At 34.3% G+C, this 20083-nt stretch overlaps 1 protein-coding gene across 1 annotated transcript in view; it reads left to right on the forward strand.

Moving 5' to 3' along the window:
- Positions 1–20083, forward strand: part of LOC138696640 (5-hydroxytryptamine receptor-like) — a 1489006-nt gene that overhangs the window by 266539 nt on the left and 1202384 nt on the right. The window contains exon 2 of the mRNA XM_069821850.1: positions 6681–6768. The gene's annotated coding sequence lies outside the window, so the exon portion shown is untranslated. The remainder of the gene's footprint in view (positions 1–6680; positions 6769–20083) is intronic.

The raw sequence follows: 20083 nt of genomic DNA on the forward strand, positions 1-20083 counted from the left end.
TATCAACGGTGCACCAGTAAAAAATACGTGTTTATTTGTACTTTCAATGCGGAATCTAACCATATATTTTAAAACTAATTTTTCGTGGACAAAGGCGTTTTAATGAAGAAAAATCTAAATTTCTCCATTTCCATAAAAAGTAAGAAAACCTGTTTACATGACAATATAAACTATAATTTCTCAGCATCAAAATGGAACCATGATTTTCATCATTGGGTGAAAGGGTTTCGGAGCCACAACAGTTTAAAGTTACTAATTTTATGAAAATACGATAAATTTAAATATTTTTAATTTAAACACTATGAAGTTCTGATGCCTCAAACTTTGCACAAAGCATTGTATCACACTTGTCAACGGACAGAAAAAGTTTCATTGTATTTAAAAATTGCAAGGTCAATTTTCTCTATATTTCGGTCGATTTGAGATGGAATAGCCCATATGCTAGTGGTTTGTGGTGATTTTCTAATTTGCAGGTTGAATTTTCTTTTGCCAACTTCGTTTCGAATTTCAATACTGACAAATACTGCAAATGGTAGTTATTTTGAAACTGGTATGTTGGCAGCTGAGACAAATATTGACAATATTTGTCGGTACTGGAGTTCCATGAAAATAAAATTGTACTAGATTTCTGAGTCGGTTAGTGGAAGTTAGTGAAATTAGAACATACTAACAATTATTTAATATCAGTATTAATATTAATACATAATAGCCTAGTTATTTTATGTGTCGAGTTGTGGTTATAATTCAAAACTATGATCAGGTAAGTTTTCGGAGTTAGTACTAATAATTTCATGTGGTCAAACGAAATACGTTTTTAGATTAGGTCTCGTGAGTCAATTGTTTAATCAAACCAATGAATTTCGTATTGCCAGACAAAATACTTGATATGTTGATCCCTTTCCCGTATAGTTTGCCTACGAAAATATGTTACAAATTATTGAATTATTTAGAATAACCTTTCAACATAAAGTACTGTAAGTAAATAAGTCATATGGTACGTAGGATCAAGTGATATCTGGTAACAGTTGGCAACACTGACAAGACGGCAATATTTACTGTTTAGGAACTGTTCTTATGTAATCCTCACTATATTATGGTGACAGAAGTTACGAATTCAGATTTATCTCCTTTCATTTAAACAAGCATACACTTAAGACTGCAACTTTCATGAAAGATGAGAAACACTTTTATACTCTGAGAGAAACTTAAATAAAAGAAAGTTGGTTCAGTACTTTCGTACACTCTAAAAATGTCGTTGTTTTTATTGCGTGTTCTTAAAAGGATTTTCGAAAGTAAATGTGATGCATTTTGATGTCCCTAGCCTCACCAAGTTATCCCCTCGGGAGACTGGCTTTTATGACACTGAATCTTTATAGAGATCTACACACCATGTTATCCTAAGCCTTGGTACCGTCAGCAGCATCACCACTCACAGATTGAGTAATTTGTGAGATTTATTGAAGATAAAAATAGTAACAAATATATATGCCTAGCATAAATTTCACATAATAAATATCTACTAAAATGAAGGTTCTAAATCCTTACGCATGTTGTTGTTTGCTATCTTATTCCTTAGAGGAAGATTAAAGGGATGAAATTTAAAGTCGATGACCTAGATTCAATTTACTATGAAGTAAACATGATATCTCGCTATCTTTTTTGATCAACAACTATTCGGTAAAACTTCTATACTTTGTCACACTACACACGGAAGAAAAGTGGTACTTAACCCTTTCCGCTTGAATGAGAGCACTTGGAATCACTAATATTTCTGTAATCTCTGACTCAAATGATTTGCCTGATGATTCCATCATTTGGCATTCTCAGAAGTATTTTCGTTCTTTACCGATAGAGTGCAGCACCAGCCAGTTCCTTGGCCAGCTGTTAATAGGAGGAGGATTGCTATTTTTTGTTTCGCCATGGTTACTCAATGACCTTGTACACCCCATAATTTTAGAAAATCTTAAAAGGTGTGTAAAAATTCATATCAGAAAGGGTTAAATCATTGAAAATAATCTCTGAATTGTATCAAACCAGTCTGCAGATAAGTTTAAGGGATTATGCAGAGCTTAGAGGAGTACAATTTTGGAAATAATCAACATTTTTTCCTCCATTACTGTATCTTGTATAATAATGAAAATTGGTATGTATAAAACACTGTCCTTCTGCTATATGAAAAAAAAATATTTTTACGATTTAAAAAAATTATTTACATTTCTTTTTAAATTAATTTCACTCTGCAATGATGAAGAATATTCCACATAACTAAAAAACTATCCAACATTCTGTCATGACATTTTTGTGTGTATTTATGCATGTCATATCTACAATATGATGCAAGATCACTTCTCTACCTTCGATAGATTGTCTGATAAAAAATAAATTCTTTTAAAAAATGATGAAGTATCAGTACTTTCTTCTAATACAAAAAAATATTATTTATTAAGGAATGTAGTTGAGTGAGCATGATATTGTAAACATGAGTTTCAGTAATAAAATAAAAAAGAGAGAACATGAAAATGTTGACAAGTTTATGAATTATGAGGGAAACGCTTCAGCATTGCACAGTGAACTGACACCATATTGAATTTGTAAGTAAAACATATAAATAATTTTTTTAAACCGTACAAATATTTTTTTCATATAGCAGAAGGATAATGTTTTATACATACCCAATTTCATTATTGCACAAGATACAGTAATGGAGGGAAAAAATGTTGAATATTTCCAAACATTTTACTGCTGTAAGCTGTACCTAACCTCTTAAGTGTTCTAATTATTGTAATCGGAAATACTTTCGTCATTTTGTTCATGAGCACCAGTCTGTTGTAATCAGCCATAAGTGTCGTAATTATTGTAATCGGAAATACTTTCGTCATTTTGTCCATGAGCACCAGTCTGTTGTAATCAGCCATATGGTTGTGGGCGGATCACGGAGACGTCATTGAACGTCGGTGGACTGTGGAATGGGAACCATTGCTTTTCCCATGCTTCCACCCCTCTCTCTCCTAGTTCTACATCCCTGCTGTAAACTATCATTTCCGTTGGGAATTTCCTTCACGACTCCATTAGTCTCTACCGGCTCGTAACTCTAGCATAGGGCTAGGGGAAATGTGGAGCTTTTTAAAATAAAATATGTGTTAAATAATAGTTATCTGTAACACGAGTGCTAGAAATGAAATTTTATTTTGTGAGTAAGGGTAATCTAAGGAATTGCATGCTTCTTTCCCTTTCGTTAAGTATTCCATTCTATAATTGTAGTTCCCATTGTTTGCTGTTTTCCAATATTTCGTTATGCTTACTTATAAATGGCTTTTAAGGAACCCGCAGGTTCATTGCCGCCCTCACATAAGCCCGCCATCGGTGTCTATTCTGTGTAAGATTAATCCAGTCTCTATCATCATATCCCACCTCCTTCAAATCCATTTTAATAGTATCCTCCCACCTGCGTCTCGGCCTCCCCAAAGGTCTTTTCCCCAACTAACACTCTATATGCATTTCTGCATTCGCCCATACATGCTACATGCCCTGCCCATCTCAAACGTCTGGATTTAATGTTCCTAATTATATCAGGTGAAGAATTTGAAAATTAGTGAATTTAATGATCTCTGACAGCGGTGTATGTGTCAACAACATGATCCCGAAATGTTAATTCTAATGTTAGGAGATTCTTTTCAGACTTAATTTTAAGGCCCAAGTATTGTTAACAAAGGATAACTTGAGTGTGGGTAATATAATTTAAAAGAGTGCTGGCTAACTAAGCTGCTCTTACGAAGCAGTGTGTCCACTTACTATAAAAAAAGACAGTCGTTTGAGTGGAACGATTTACTGTCGCATACTGTTAGCGAAGAGTGCTTTTGCAAAAGGAGCACGAGTTGGTGACCAGTGATTTAAAGAGACTTGATTTAATTATTCTTTCTAACCATTTTTCTGTTCTTACTGCATAATAACAGACTTATAATGGAATTACATAAATTCTTGTGTTAATCTTTAAACATTTCATACAATTAACTCATAAATTGACAAAGTATCCTATAGGATACAAACGGTTAATAGGCTATATGCTATAATTTTAATAGAACAATAGAAATAATGGTACGAAAATTAAAATTTCACAATACTTTATATTATTTATATTTATAAATCTTCCTCAAATTAGAGGCTGCCATTGAGGAAAAAATACAAAAGAAAAAAAAGAACAAATAGATGATGAAAGATAACAGAATGAGAAAAATGACAAACAAGTAATCAACAAACAAACAAACAAACAATGGCAGTTAACAGAATAAGCTAACAAGAAGAAGAAGAAGAATTGTAATGGCGCATCAGTTTTTTCAATACACTGAATTAGAGTCCATATAGGTGGTTCCGTAAGAGTTTGACTGACTCTTTAATTATGAGGAGGGCCAGTTCATTTACAAAAGATTTGTACAATCCCAAGGTCTTACAGAATTGAGAAGTAAGGTATCGTTCCTCTTGCTCCAAACATCAATCCCGTGACACTGATATCGTGAAGTGGGTATTTATCTTTATAATACGAGATGGTTGGAACGTAGATTGCTCGTTTCTCCTCGTGTATGTCTTAAGGCTGTCCTTTATATATTTCAAACCTGATGGTGGGGTCGATGATAATACCCTGAGGCAAGGATTCTCTAATGGCGATTATGTCAATGCGTCTATTACTGCCATTGTCGGCAGTTCCGTGGACTTCTTCATAGACGATGTATTTCAGTTTTCTAAGGGCATCGCCCAATCTATATTAATAATAAACCTATAGCCAAAATTTTTCTGGTAATTTTCGATTTTCCAAAAATAATTGGTCCTAACATATATAATTAACCACCCTGAAACCGAAAATCGCTTTTTTGAAATTTTTGTTTGTATGTCTGTCTGTCTGTCTGTCTGTTTGTTACCTTTTCACGCGGTAATGGCTGAACCGATTTCGATGAAAACTGGAATATAAATTAAGTTCCTTGTAACTTAGATTTTAGGCTATATGGCATTCAAAATACATTATTTAAAAGGGGGGTTATAAGTGGGTCTGAATTAAATAAATCGAAATATCACGCTTATTATTGAGTTTTGTGAAAAATGTTACATAACAAACATTTATTTAAAAATCATTTCCGATAAGGTTTATTCTTTGAAAAATTTTGATAGGACTGATATTTAATGAGATAAATGAGTTTCAAAATTAAAATAACTGCCATCTAAGGCGGTGTAATGAAATAAACAAATGAATTCGTCTATAAGGGGCCTTGGTCAACAACAATCGAAAGCTATGAATCATAGCCTACAGAGAATGTTTCTGTGTTTGTATGAAGTAATTTCGGAAGCTAAATTAACCGATTTGTGTAATTAATTATTATTTCATCATTAGAAAGTGTAGTTTCTCTATATGGACATAATGCTATAATGTTACTACAGTAACTTCGGAGTGAATTGAGGACAGGTAAGATTAAAATAGCTTCTTATGCACAGAAAACTTGATAGCCTATTCTGTGTATTCGTTTCCTGTATTTCTTAAAATGTTTATCTCAGAGAATTAACGAACCACAAGAGTGTATTGATTTAGTATGCAGTAATAATATGTTAGCTTAGCATTCCATTATTTTATAATCCAAATTTTAACTATGCTCAATTGAATCGTGTTAAATACATAAAATACATATGCATTAAATGCGATGCAAAACAATTGGGTAATGAGCCAAGCAGATTATGTTGCGCTGTTGTAAAATAAAATTTGTTCCTCCTGAGATTCAAGAGCCCCCATAACAAATTAAAAACTTACTTATCGGTGTACATCCTTTATCAACACATTTTTTATATAATATAATATAATATAATATAATATAATATAATATAATATAATATAATATAATATAATATAATATAATATAATATAATATAATATAATATAATATAAGTTATTTGAAGGGTTCAGAACCATAGTGGCCCAAGCGCCATTTACTGAATACGTAGAAAACAAGGGTTAAAATTAAGTTATTATCATAATTCAATGGAAACGTATAGCAAGTAAAATAAAGTATACACATTAAATCTAAATGATATGTCAGTCTTCATTAAAGTATGGATGCATGTAATAAAAATTAAGAAACATGTTAAAGGAATTGTCATTGCACGAAATGAGTGGTCTCTGGACCAAAATGATCGCATTTTAATTATTTAAATAAAATTTAAATTAATTAACATATTGAACGATTTATCCTTCTATCAAACACGAATGTTCCCTGGATCAAATGTCCTATTTTAATTATGTAATTACTTTATATTTATTTCTAACGGGTGCAGCGGAGCGCACGGGTACGGCTAGTTTATTTCTAATTGCATTGTGCCTGTGTATACGCAATGTTTCACCATAAGGGCAAGCTCCAAGTCCAAGGGTACAACATATAAAATATGGACATTGCGATAGTTGTTTTCTTTACAGTCCGAGAAGGTTTAATAAACTAGTGTGAGAAATGAAGTTTTGCCAATTTAAGTTAACTGATCTTGCTTGATAATTATTATCTTCTTGAATTGATAGATGGCATAAACTTTGAAGACGGATCAGGCCAATAGGCCTAATCCTTGTGGTTGATGATGATCTTCTTGAATTTAAATTATAAGAGAATTTATAAAAAAAAATACCCATTCATTTTAAATTTCTTTATTTATAGGTTCCAGTGAATATGGAGCTCTGCAAGACTGGAAACTAACATTCTGAACACGACCACCAACGTACGAATTGGAACACCTCACCAGAACGTAAGTACCCCTACCACTGTTAGAATTCTGTGGTGTAAGCATATGGTACACAAAAGAAGCTCAGAAAGATACTAAACCTGCTATTACTTTTTCACTTTGCGTTTGCGTTCGATTAATTGTAAAATACCAATTTTCTGAGCTACAGAAGGAAGATAAATACACCTACAGAGCGCGGCAAACAAGAGTAGACTCTGGTAAATTGCATGTTTGCAGCTTGCCGCCAGTCACTCTGTTGTCTGGCGGACGGCATACTGATATATACGGATAAAAGCTTACGTATTTTCAGTATTCGTAAAACAGATCGATATGACATAATTTCTGCGCTAACGGACTGTAACTTTAGACTTCGGACTTTGCATTGATCTTGTTCGTATTTCGTCAATATTTTCTGTGAAACACTCTTTCCATTTGTCTTTTTTCTTGTTTAAAATATAGCCCTTCTAAACAAACCAAGAACATACTGCTTATCGCTTAGATTAGGAGTGGGCGCTGTCGAAATATGGTCCTCCGATGACTTCAATCCGACCCGAAGAGGAAATAAATTTTCAATCGATTTTTTTATATAAGTGTATGCGATTATTAGGTATTAGTAGGCAAGAGGCACACTTAACTGATTGAACTGCAGTGCAACTATTAAATGAAGCGGCTTTTTAAGCTCAACGAAACGGTATATTTTTTTAACAAAATTTCCGAAAGTAATAGTGGTAGTGATAGTGATGTTGGCGTTGGCATTGGTGGTGGTGATAGTACTGGTAGTAGTGGTGGTGGTAGTGGTACTAATAGTATCGAGTGGCTAGAGCGAACCTTCAGCATGTCGATTCGACAATGGACTATTGTGCATCCCGGATTATGGGATAAATGAGAATGAGGTGTACTAGCCCACCGACCGCATGAGACTCCATACCCGCTCATTCAATGGACTCCCTACACCCCCCGCTTTAAGTTCATACCGCCAAAGTGGCCAAGAATCGCAGGATCGATTCTGACAGTCCTTCTAAGCTGTCGAAGCGCCCTCGGAAGTGCTCTTAAGGTATGAATCCTGGCAGAGATATTGCGAACGGTTAAGAATCCAGAGATGGTTTCGGAGAGAACGTCCCTCTTGCGGGCGGACGAAGACATGCCATACTTGAATATGCCTATGGAATGAGTTGATGAAGATGAATGATCTGAAATCTAAATTATTTTTCCACGGGGAGGAGGAAGGGAAATTGATCGTGGCAATGAAATTTACAACCCGGCATTTGCCTAATTTAGTGTGTAAAACCACAGAAAAACTATAGTCAGATTGGTCGGTCCAGAGATTTGAACCGCGGACCATCCTAATGCGAGTACCGTGTTTAACGCATTAGCCACCTCTCTCGGACAAAACTTAGTGTCTAACTCATACCCAAAAATATATGACAATGTTTGCATCTCCATAACCATGGGAACAAGTATTTTCCGTAATGTAACTTAGGAAAAGTGATCTTCAGCCATTCGATATGTCACAGATGTTACATTTTTGGTATTCTAAAACTATATATTTTGAAGACGAAATGATTTTTTGTCAACTTTTGTTATCAGAATCACTTTACACAAAAAAGTTGTTGAATAAAATGTATTATTATTGAAGAAAATAAAGAAACGTTTCCGTCACGGATATTACAATTAACAAACAGTATAAAACTCAGGTTTCTGCCTCAAGTAAAAAGACTCATAGTCTTAGTGTCCATGTGAAAGCTATGCAAATCTCATGGTATCCAATTAGTTCACAAAAACATAATCGGTAAATATTTTATAGCTTTTCTTCCATGTTTCACACATTTTGTCACGGATGTTACAGATGCCTTAATGTCCTTCATGTTTCCAGTTTCAAAACAACTGTGATATTTCTAAGTCAAAATATTCACTTGAACTGTAAGATTGCTAATTGTTATTAATCTAAACCACTTAAAATAAACGACAGGAAGATTACACTTAGTACAGAGTAAAAAGTTCCTTAATCCTGGAGCTCTGGAATTAACAATGCAGACTCTCAAAATATTTCTTCAACAATAGCTCCTTGAAAAACAAACATTAACAGCTGATCTCTCTATGAATAACTTTACGGAAACAAAACAGAACCTATTACCCAGCCAAGACCACTTATATTTATTGCCCATAAAATTTGTAAAATATTTCTCTTTTTAAAATGAAACATTAGAATATTTAATTTTAGAGCCTTATCTTTGTCTTATACTGATAATACATAAATATTTGTGAAAAAAAAACTTTTTCATTGGAATTCCCAGTTTGCCCGGAATGGCTGTCTTAGAAACCGACTTATTAATGAGTATTTCTATCTTCTCTTTTGAGAGTCCCCTCCTCATAGACTAGCCTAGATTTTGAAAACATGCTGAAAACTTGATCAATTTCAATCATCTCAAACCTTATCATATGATACTATTCTTGAAGACCTTGAAATATTTTCCACGATATGTATAATATTTTGCATTTTGTATTCTAAGTGTGTATTTAATTATTTATTGTGTCAATCTAATTAGTTATTTGTATGTGTTTTTTTATCAGACTTTTAGAAATGAATATTGTTTTTTATATATGATTCTATTGCGTTATTCAGAAAATATGTCTAACTTTAACGTATCCATGAGTTCATGACAGCATGTTTCCCATTTTCTTTGTGTACGGAGATGATAGATGTTTGAATGTTATTCATAACAAGCTGCCGAAGTGTCAAGAAGCAAATACAAATGACTTAATGATACATTACTGCTTATTTACGTGTTGTAGATGTATTTCGAAAGTTCAACGAACATTTTTTAGTCTGTTGGCAATAGGAAGTGGAAAGCTGCGAAGTTGCAAAGTTTAATGGTAGAATACGCTCTTTGTTGATCTTCTTTCAACTGCAATTTATGTAATCGTACGCAAGTTCGTCTTTAGTAATGGAAAAGATCCAATTCTAACCTCTTCTCAAGAAGTATTCGAAACATACAACACTGAACTAAGTAGTCCAAATGAAGAGGGATGAGTGGAGGAATTCAGCATTATTCTCCGCTCTACCCGTCCTTCATCATATGACAATGCAGGATTGCTGCACGGAAATATCATATGTACTTCGGCACATAACAATAACTTATATGATATTCGTAAATAATCACCTAGTGTTTAAGACGGCGCTCATTCCATCAGATCCCGGCCACTTAGTCTCTCGTAATGAGTGCACCTCTGCACATTAGTGTGTTGGACATTGTGCCACTGTCATACATCTGTGACGCAGTGCATGAGGATTGGCCACTAAAGGGAAACTAAGAGGTGGAACTTAAACTGAGAGGATTCAATCCGGCATCGGAACTGGAATCCGGTGTGGCTTATTGGGTAAAGCGTCAGCACGTAGAGCTGAAAACCCGGGTTCGAGTCCCGGTACCGGAAAGAATTTTCCTCCGCTCCATCCATCCTTCATCTCTGATAATGCAGAATTCCTGCACGGAAATATAATATGTACTTTTGTACAGCACAATAATTTAAGTAGTCCAAAGTTAATGTTGTTGTTATTATTGTTGTGGTTGATGATGTGGTGACAGCGGTGTTGGTGGTGAAGGTGATGATTTTGATTATGATGATGAAAACGTGTAGGCTATGTGTGGCATTATTTTAAAATAGACTGTATAGAACTAGATAAATTTAAATAATCTAAATTTTTCTCAATTTAGTGAATCTTTTTGAATTACTCCAACTCAAGCAGAACTGAAAGGACTGGGCCTGTTCTAGGATAAAAAAAAAACAAGAATAAATTTATCTCTTTATCTAAAGAACTACTGTATTTCGCGCCAAGAATTTTCTAGGTTATTTTAATACTAATGTAGTACAAAATCTACTTCGTGGCTACGAGATGTCGGTGTGTTGAGCCGAGGTATGTTCGCATTACCTGACATGCAGTGCAGCCACTCTGTGTGTGATAGAGTGGTATTCACAATGGCTGTCTGCCTAGATGCTGCAAGCCATTGGTCTGGCGTTCCACAATAGATTTTTGGTGACCGCACAGTTTCTAAGGGACTCTTGTCTTCACGCTTTCCCGATTTGCCATTAACGGATTAGCTCTTGTGGGATACAGGACAACCTACTCCCACACAAGTGAAACATCATTGTCAATACTGCATTCAGGTTCCAGTGCGCTCCACGCCATCATGTAGTACCTAGGAAAACTCGTAGTGCATGATTTTATCTACAGAATTCAAGTTCCCCTTAGAAAATTAAAGCAAATTAGTATTTGTGATGTTTCAGAATTCATTTTAAAATATGTTTCAACCTTTTATGAAGAGATTATTTTCCTCACACTATACAGAGTGTTAAAAAAAGTATGCCATATTTTGAGAGATGATAGTAAACATAAAGCAAGGAAAAAATATCTATAAACATGGGTCCTAGAACACACACTTTCTGAGATCTGAACACTTGTTCATAGTAGGTGCTGAATGTGACGTCCATTTATGGCAATGCATTTTTCTGCCCTACAATACAGCAGATCACCAGATAATCATACCGTAGTTGACACCTCTGGCATGGAATACTGATACGTCGCAAGGAATACTGAAAACAAAAGTTTGGTTACGGATATGAGCGGGGTTCAGCAGAGTTGATGTTGTGAATTTTCGTAATCACTATGTTTGGGCATGATGAAAATTCACATGCAATTGAAGAAATAAGGCATCAGCACCGATTCTCAATCAACGTATCGACAGGCGTTCTTTGCGATAGATGAGGCCATACGTGCTACCACAGAGATTAACTGGGGCTCGTCATCAGGACTTTCTTATTAACGCATTGCCTACCTTGTTGGAGTATGTGCCATGTCAGCAAAGACTACAGATGTGGTTCATGTATGATGGCATACCAGCACATTTTTTCCGTAATAAGCGTGAACACCTGACGCTAACAGTTCAGGACCGCTGGATTGATTGGAGACGCCCCACACCTTGGCCTGCTCGTTCCCCAAACCTAAATCTGCTAGACTTTTGGTTATCAAGAACAACCAGGTCAATATCCCTTACGTCGAAGGACAGAGGACGTCACATGGAGCGCCTCCTATGAACAAGTGTTCAGATCTCAGAAAGTATGTGTTGTAGGATCCATGTTTATTAGACATTCTTTTCTTGTTTTCATGCATACTAGCACCTCCTAAAATATTGGATACTTTTTTAACACTCTGTATACATGGTGTAAACGATATGTACAGCCAAAAAGTACTGGTGATAGAGCATAAATTACTGAACAAGAAATACTAATAACATTTTTCTGTAACGTTTTTATTTTCCCTAGAAAGAATAATGTTATTTGTATGTGACATATTTTTGTAAATGATAGTAGACCGTTATTGTTTACTTCGGTCCGCGACGTACATTGCAACTGTGTGATATCCTCGTTTACAAATCAGGATACTCTGTTGTCTCTATATTGTGGTGTTATTAGCGTGTGTTGGAAGGAAGTTCATTGGCAATGACGTTCATATGTACTCGAACAGTAAATATTAGACTACTATCAATTCTAAAAACATGATATTTTATGAATTGAAAATGAGAATAAAAGAAATAACAAAATTTCTCTACACGTTTAGTAGACCGAGTTGTACGGTCTGTATAATTTTGGCAGTTTATATCGTTTCCACCGTGTATAACTGAGTAGATTCTTGAAACCAAGTCCATTTTCATGATATTAAATTGTAATATAAAATCATCTCACGGAAAAATGCAGTAGATCTAAGTTAGTCCTAGAAAACAAAACAATATAAGTCAATAAATTCATACATCTTAGCACTCTAATAACATATTAATGGTTTGTTTCCAAATCTAGGTATTTTGCTCACAAGTCGATTTCGACCCAAAACCTAATATATACACATATTTCTTACATTCTCAATCCAATGCTAAATGCATTTTATTTCAATTCCTATTTGTTACTGAAGAATGTTATTTAAGAATACGATTACTTTTTCCGGTTGGTGACACGGTGGTGGGCTGGCCTAGGGTGTGGGGTGGGGGATTGCCTGTTCCAAGCCTGGGTACGGAGAAAACCTTAATGTGGTCAGCCAGTGTGTGTTTGGAAATGCGTCTAGCTTGAGGAGTAGCGCAATAGATCTTGAAAGGTCGTAGAGCCTCCCTCCCGATTCCATTCCATTCCAAAGTTATTTGCCTGCGCTGGTCTACTAGATCATAAAATATTTATAAATACAACCACCAGTGTGTTTTCGTATATGCTATACTTTTTTCATACTATCCCATTTGTAAATTGACCGGTGTTGATTCCACGAACTAGCAGAGTGCGTCATCCCCTTTCACAAATGCTTTGATCTCAATGCTCCGCAATCATAAATGATGTCTTGTATGCAAAGAAAGTGACATTGAACGCATACGAGTACTAACTGATTTCGCAATAAATATTGTTGCTTTTTATTTGGTTATAGAACCGGTAGTTATTAATATAGAGGTCATTTTTAGATCAATATTATGAAACATTTAACTTCGAAAAACATAACAATTTATTATTTTTTGAACGGTGAATGTATTTTTCTTGCCATATTTACAACTGAGCCAGCATGTTTTCCCGTGAAATTTGATGGATTTTATGTTTAATTAAGTTCTTCATTTAAATTATATTAAATATTCAGCTTCGAAATATATTTTTCTGCTCTATTTACACCTGAGCTAGCATGTTTTCCCGTGAAGTTTGATATATATTTTATGTTTAATTACATTACTCATGTAACCATTTAAATTTTTACTAATTATCTAATGTGAAGTAACTTCAAAATTCAATTTACAGCTACCGTAGAAACTAATTAATTTAAGGTAATGTTGATACAACACGATTACGGACCGGATTGTGGTGTGGTAGAGCACTGATTTTGTGACAGCAGAACATCGTGTTGCGTGTAGTTTGCCTTCCCTTTCCAAGTGGCCATGGATCACTCCTCAGTAATCTGTGATCATCCAGATTACAGTGAAAATAGAACAGTAAAGAATATCGGCCACAGTGAACGTGTTTGCTTGTTTACATTGTAAATAATGGTGAAAGGCGAATTCTCCTCCGTGTGACTCCTATGCTTACCTTGTTCACCGATATTTCCGTCCACCGTCAACATTAGCGTTTGTATCAACATCAACATCAACATCAACGTCTGCGTGAATCTGGTGTCATTTTATAGAACCAAGTCTTAAAAAAGTTTTCGCTCTAAAACACTAAAATCAATCTTTGTCGGTCAGAATTAGTTCAAACACAATAATAATAATAATAATAATAATAATAATAATAATAATAATAATAATAATAATAACAATCCGTCGCGCCACAGTCCTTTCAGAATCCAGACCGACCACCCTGCTGTTGGCCCCACGTCCACATGCCAAAATGGAGGTGGACGATCATCCAACCGGAGGAATCTTGTGTAGTATGGCGATTCCCCCCTGTCGTTTTAACTGGCTTCGTAACCGGATTTCGCTACCTATCGTAGCTCCCCAAGTGTATCACAATTCTGGGTGGGCACCGGTCCCATAAACTGGCCGAAATTTCATGAGGAAATTTCTTCTCCCATGATAACTCGAACCAGCGCGCATTCCATAACGCGAGTCCTAAGCAGGATGCCTTGGACCACGACGCCACGACGCGGGACAGAGGGTAATATGCTTCTATGATAACAAATAGAAGTAAATAAATGTGTGGGAATTAGTCCTAAAGAAGATCAAAATGATTTTAGAAGAGGCAGATCATGTATTGCTCCAGTTTTGACATTGAAATTCTTAATAGAAGAAAGAAACTAATTTCAGAATGAAACACATAGGCCTCCTTTTTATGAATTACGAAAAGTTTTTTGATAAGATAAATAAAAATCTTCTGTTTGAAATTTATTCATGAATGTACGAGGGAGAGTCAAAAAGTAACCTTAATAATTGTTTTATTATATGAATATCTACAATAAGACTACAAACACTTCATCACTTTTCAACATAGTCCCCAGTACGTTCAATGCAAGTGTTTCTGTTATAATTTTAAAAGTGATGAAGTGTTTATAGTATTATTGTACATATTCAATTAATAAAACAATTATTAAGGTTACTTTTTGACTCTCCCTCGTAAAATTCCTACCCTACTGCGTCATGCATTCATATATGTACAATGTACATATAATAATAATAATAATAATAATAATATGTTATTTACTTACTATTTATTTACTAATATTTTAGTGTGCTGTACAACAGCCAGAGGCCAATAACAGTTCAGCAGAAATGACAAAAATTACAAATAATGCCAAAAATTACAGATAATAACAAAAATTACAAATAATGACAATAATTAAAAATAATGTTAATAATTACAAATAATGACAATAACTGCAATAAATAGTTATACATGATTAGACGTTCATGGATAGATGTGAAAATGAAGAATAACTCAATTGAAACAATAATAACAAAACATGTGTTAGAGTTGAATTAGAATCCAATATTAAAACAACAAAATAAAATATTCAAACTACAGTATATATTAAAAGAATCCAATTTAAGGCCATACAAATTGGCAAGTTTTATGCATCTGGCAACGGTGAAAGAGATTTAGACTTATTGGTATAAAAAAGTTTTTGAAATCTTAATCCTTTAGAAAATTATTGTTATCCAAATATTGAAACCCTATTTTACCTTTGGTATATTAGGGTTGTAGTTTGTTACATGTGAAATACAATATGTAGTGATAATACACAATTTTAAAGAATTAATAGTAGGTGTGAATCATAGTTACAATATAAATACACTAATTAAGAGACAGTAAACAATACTAATACGTTATGCAATAATTACTTTCAGTTAAAACAAAATGAAATAAAATTAGAAATTATAATCGAAGGTGTAGAGAAATTGCAAGATTATTACATTAATTTGTGATCTTATACATAATTTTAAGCAATATATTACTTATGATGGATTCACAAAGAATGAAAAATGATAATAATAATAATAATAATAATAATAATAATAATAATGATGATGATGATGATGATAATAATAATAATAATAATAATAAAAATAATAAAGATTCAGGGTACATATCTGAATAAAATTAGTCAGAAGGAGAGTAGTACAAGGTTGCACAATTTCACCATTTCAGTATTTATTTTAATGAAATCACGAAAGAGTGGAAGGCAAACATTAATTTTTTGGAATACAAATAAATCAAAAAAGTTGTTTGGAGATATTTGAAACGTTTTGTTTGTTCCAGCTCTGTTGATAATGTCAATAACTCTGGGAATGCACTGTTAATGTTTGTGGACGCATTACAAATATGCCGGGATTTTCGAAAGTGTGCGATTGTTGATGAGGAAACTTGCTGATGCCTGCTTGTAACGAACATTGTAAATACTGTAGACGTCACAACGCTCCCTTTCTCCAGAGCATAGTTACCCTAAAGCAATTATAATGCATTCCCATAGATTACAAAAACGGTTTGTTTCCGGGCCTTTGCCTATTAGGATTTTTTGACTTGTTTTATTGTTCTCTATTCACCCCTGCAGTTTATGCCTATAACACTGAACAACAAGAATTTTGCTCCGACTTAAAACAATGTGTCCCTTACGATTTGATGTGTGCTGAATCCGAAAATGGATCTCTTTTCTTCGTATCACGTCAGGGTTTTAAGATATACTATGATTTCACTTTTCGATAAGCGCTCCCCCAGGAAACATCTGGCGCGGGTTGGGGGTATAAACCAAAACAAAAGCTAATGTATTTTATGAGTTTATGACTTAGTTATGGTTTAATATGGTTGTTGGCATGTCATTTTGTATTTCTAATAAATAAACAGATATTGGTCCCTTCTATTAAGTAAATTTCATAACAGTTCAAAGTGAGGTCTATGCAATGAACAAACAAGGGTGTGGTTTTCAGTATTTAAAGGAAAAGTTTACCAGTTTGAATGAAGGAAAATTAAAAGAGGGCATTTTCAACGGTCCACAAATTCACAAAGTTATGGCTGACACTTTGTTTGAGGAAAAACTTTCCGTTACAGAAAGAAAGGCATGGCGCGCTTTGAAAGACGTTTGCTCAAATTTTCTTGGAAATTCTAGGGCAGAGAACTACATAGAACTTGTTGTGGAAATCACGTTAAGTACATACTTCTGACAAAATGGAGTGTAATATGTCTCTCAAAATACGCTTTTTACATTCTCATTTGGATTTCTTTCCTCCTAACTTTAGAGCGGTAAACGACGAGCATGGGGAAATATTTCATCAAGAAATATCTGATATGGAAAGGCGATATAAAGGAAGATCATCATTCAGCATGCTTCCAGGCTATTGTTGGTTCCTTGTAAAAACAGTCCCGGGTCTAGTTAAAAAACAAAAGTCATCCAGAAAATTATTTTAAATGTAAGTTCAAATTCCGAGATTTTTCTCATTATATACGTGAAATATTTTATTGTTGTCGTATTTTAAACTATGTAACATCATTTTTGTATCCAGTACACATTTTGCAAGTATTATGAGGAATTTTGCATTCCTAGTGTGTTGTAATTTTATCAGTAGCAGCGAAAAATTAAAAACAAATAAGTTTTGTCATAAAAAAATTCAATTCATTTTCCCGGGAAAATGGTACGTGATGGGTCAATTTGGATTTTAAATTCAGATTTAGGGCACACATATTAGTAATATTCACCTATTTTTCTTTCGGAGCAAGACAAAAAGTAAAAATTTGTTGTTCAGTGTAATTATGAAATGTTCTGTATAGTGTTTCACTTAAACCTTACGCCTTAAAAAGGACAGTGCGAGACTTGGAATCGCGATCTGAGTGATACCATGGAAAAGGAACAGTAGAATAAAGAGAGTAGGAAGGTAAAAGACTGGAAACTTTTTATGCAAAGTAGATTTAAACCTCTATTAAATTATGTATATATTTTTAGAAATTTTTCGGAGCGTAAAGACTAAAAAAAAAATGTTTAACTGAACTATCATGTTAAATATATAGGCTTACACGTATATTTGCTTGTGCTGTTTGCAGAATCAAACAGAACGGAAAACGTGAGTGGAAGTCGTTTGTTTGCCATGTTGAACTACATAAAAAATTCAGAAGGAGACGTTGCTATTTCCTTGCTCAGATATCTGCCGGCTTGTTGTAAGTGTAATTCCTTTCTTTCGAGTTGAACGCCATCTTTACAGACTTTTATCAGCTTTCTTCGTCCCTTCTACGCGTATCCGGCGTTACCCTTTAATTAGGCTATAAAAGTTTCGTCTTCATTTCTGTACTCCCCGCGAGGGTTGGCTCGATTAGAAGAATAACACGTAGCTTTTTCAGTGCTTCAATTCAATGTGTGGGGGTTTTTGGACTCTACTTGTTTAGCAGTAAGATATTGAAGAGCTCAGAACACAAATGGTATAACTCCACCTGGAATAGTTCTGTGAAAAGGTTGTATTACTAAAATGCTAATACGTGTCGAGAATTTTAATAAACATAATGTGCTGACTTCTAAGTGTGGAGATAATTTGTATAGGTATTTCTTTGTGTCATGAGAAGTTTGGATATTCTAGCTACAAAATATGCCTCTCCATTTTCATGAAAAGTGGAGTACCATTTTGTGATCTGAGTCTCTCCTTTTTCATCTCCCCTCAGAGTGTAGCACGTCTACACTTTACAGTACGTATTGATATTATGATATCTTCTAATTTTACATGAAATGTACAGAAAAGCTAATGAAAATATGTTGCTGAAGTTAATTTATTTTTATTTTCGTAATAGTGGTAGTGGTAATAATACTGAGTTTCACACTGAATTTATTTATTTATTTATTTATTTATTTATTTATCTATTTATTTATCTATTTATTTATTTATTTAAATTTAAATATACAGAATACAGAACATAATTACAATAATAGAAATAGAAATAAAATAATACAATTAATATATAAAGAAGAAAATAATACAATTAAGCAGGGGCGTCTCGTCCATAAGAGCTGCGGAGCTGCAGCACTCCCTGCTTTGACAGGAAAATAAAAATAATATATATTTTAATTTTTAGAAGAATTGTTACAGCTTTTATTGGTAAATTGCTTTATATTTCATCTGGCCGGGAATATTTACTATTATCTTACGCATAATCTTTTTGCGCGTCTACTGTATCGGAATTGACACTGCATTCAAAGTCGTCCTGAGATCTGCAGGGTGGTCAGCTCATAAAGAGTGTGTCTTGCACGGTCAGGGGGTAGAGAGGTGAAGGGAAGCAGAGGGAAAGTGCCGCTGTTTAAAGCCCATATCTTGCTGCAGTGGCTTGCAGAGCCAGGCCACAAGGGATCTTTCTTCTCCTCCCACACCGCTATTGCAATGCTGCGTCAAATGGATTCTCTATTCCCTTGAAACTTAATGACAAAATTTGTATTTTCTTTTCACATACTTGTTGTTGTAGAATCTTATCGAGTTAATACAACGAAATTAATGTTCTCTTTTGCCTTATTATTACGTATATATCCAGCCTCCAGCAGAACCTAATATTTGCCTTAATTCAAAATGATTGCACGAGTAGAATCCTTTTGATATAGCACGTAAAATACGAAAGAGACTTCTTTTACAGTTTTAGAAAATTGTTGACCATCAGTATATCTGAGTGTTGCTTTGGTGTGACGTCTTAATACCGTAACTTAACCAGTGCAAATTAGCAAGCATGAGTGGGTGTGAATTACAGAATATTAATTTTATTTTTCTCAACTTTCCCTTGCCGTCCGTTACCCGACTTAAATCTTACTTAATCTTCATCCAGCCGAAATAGTGCATATAAGTAAGGAAGTATAACAATGAAATTTACGCTAAGCATTTGTGGTTACGTGGATGTGAACAAAAAAATCTGTATTTTGTTTTCCTTGCCTCCTCTTCGGTGGTGATGCTGCATGGACTAGGAGTGGTGTGACAGATTTAGGACATTTGCCCCTAAAAAGCAAACTGCACGAATCTTCCCAGTCTCACCTGAAAAATATTATTTCATTGGCTATGTTATGCAACTCATACTGCTGTGCAATTAAGTGAAACGAACAGAACAAACATAATCAAGAATGAGAAAAAATCGTGAAATTATTTTTAAAAATTGATTGTATCAAATTTTGTGGCCAATATGAACTTCCCCTTAGGGGACATGATGAAAAAACGATTCGAAGAACCCTGATGTGTTTCGTGGGTTGCTACAGTTCGTGAGTGATCTAAACGAGCCTCTAAAAAATCATTTGGAACATGTCACTGTTTAAGGTTATTCTAAGACAATTCAGAATGAACTGGTAGATTGTAAGTTAGTGTCTGCCGATCTGAAATTC

The sequence above is a fragment of the Periplaneta americana genome, chromosome 1, assembly GCF_040183065.1.
Source record: "Periplaneta americana isolate PAMFEO1 chromosome 1, P.americana_PAMFEO1_priV1, whole genome shotgun sequence".
NCBI lineage: Eukaryota > Metazoa > Arthropoda > Insecta > Blattodea > Blattidae > Periplaneta > Periplaneta americana.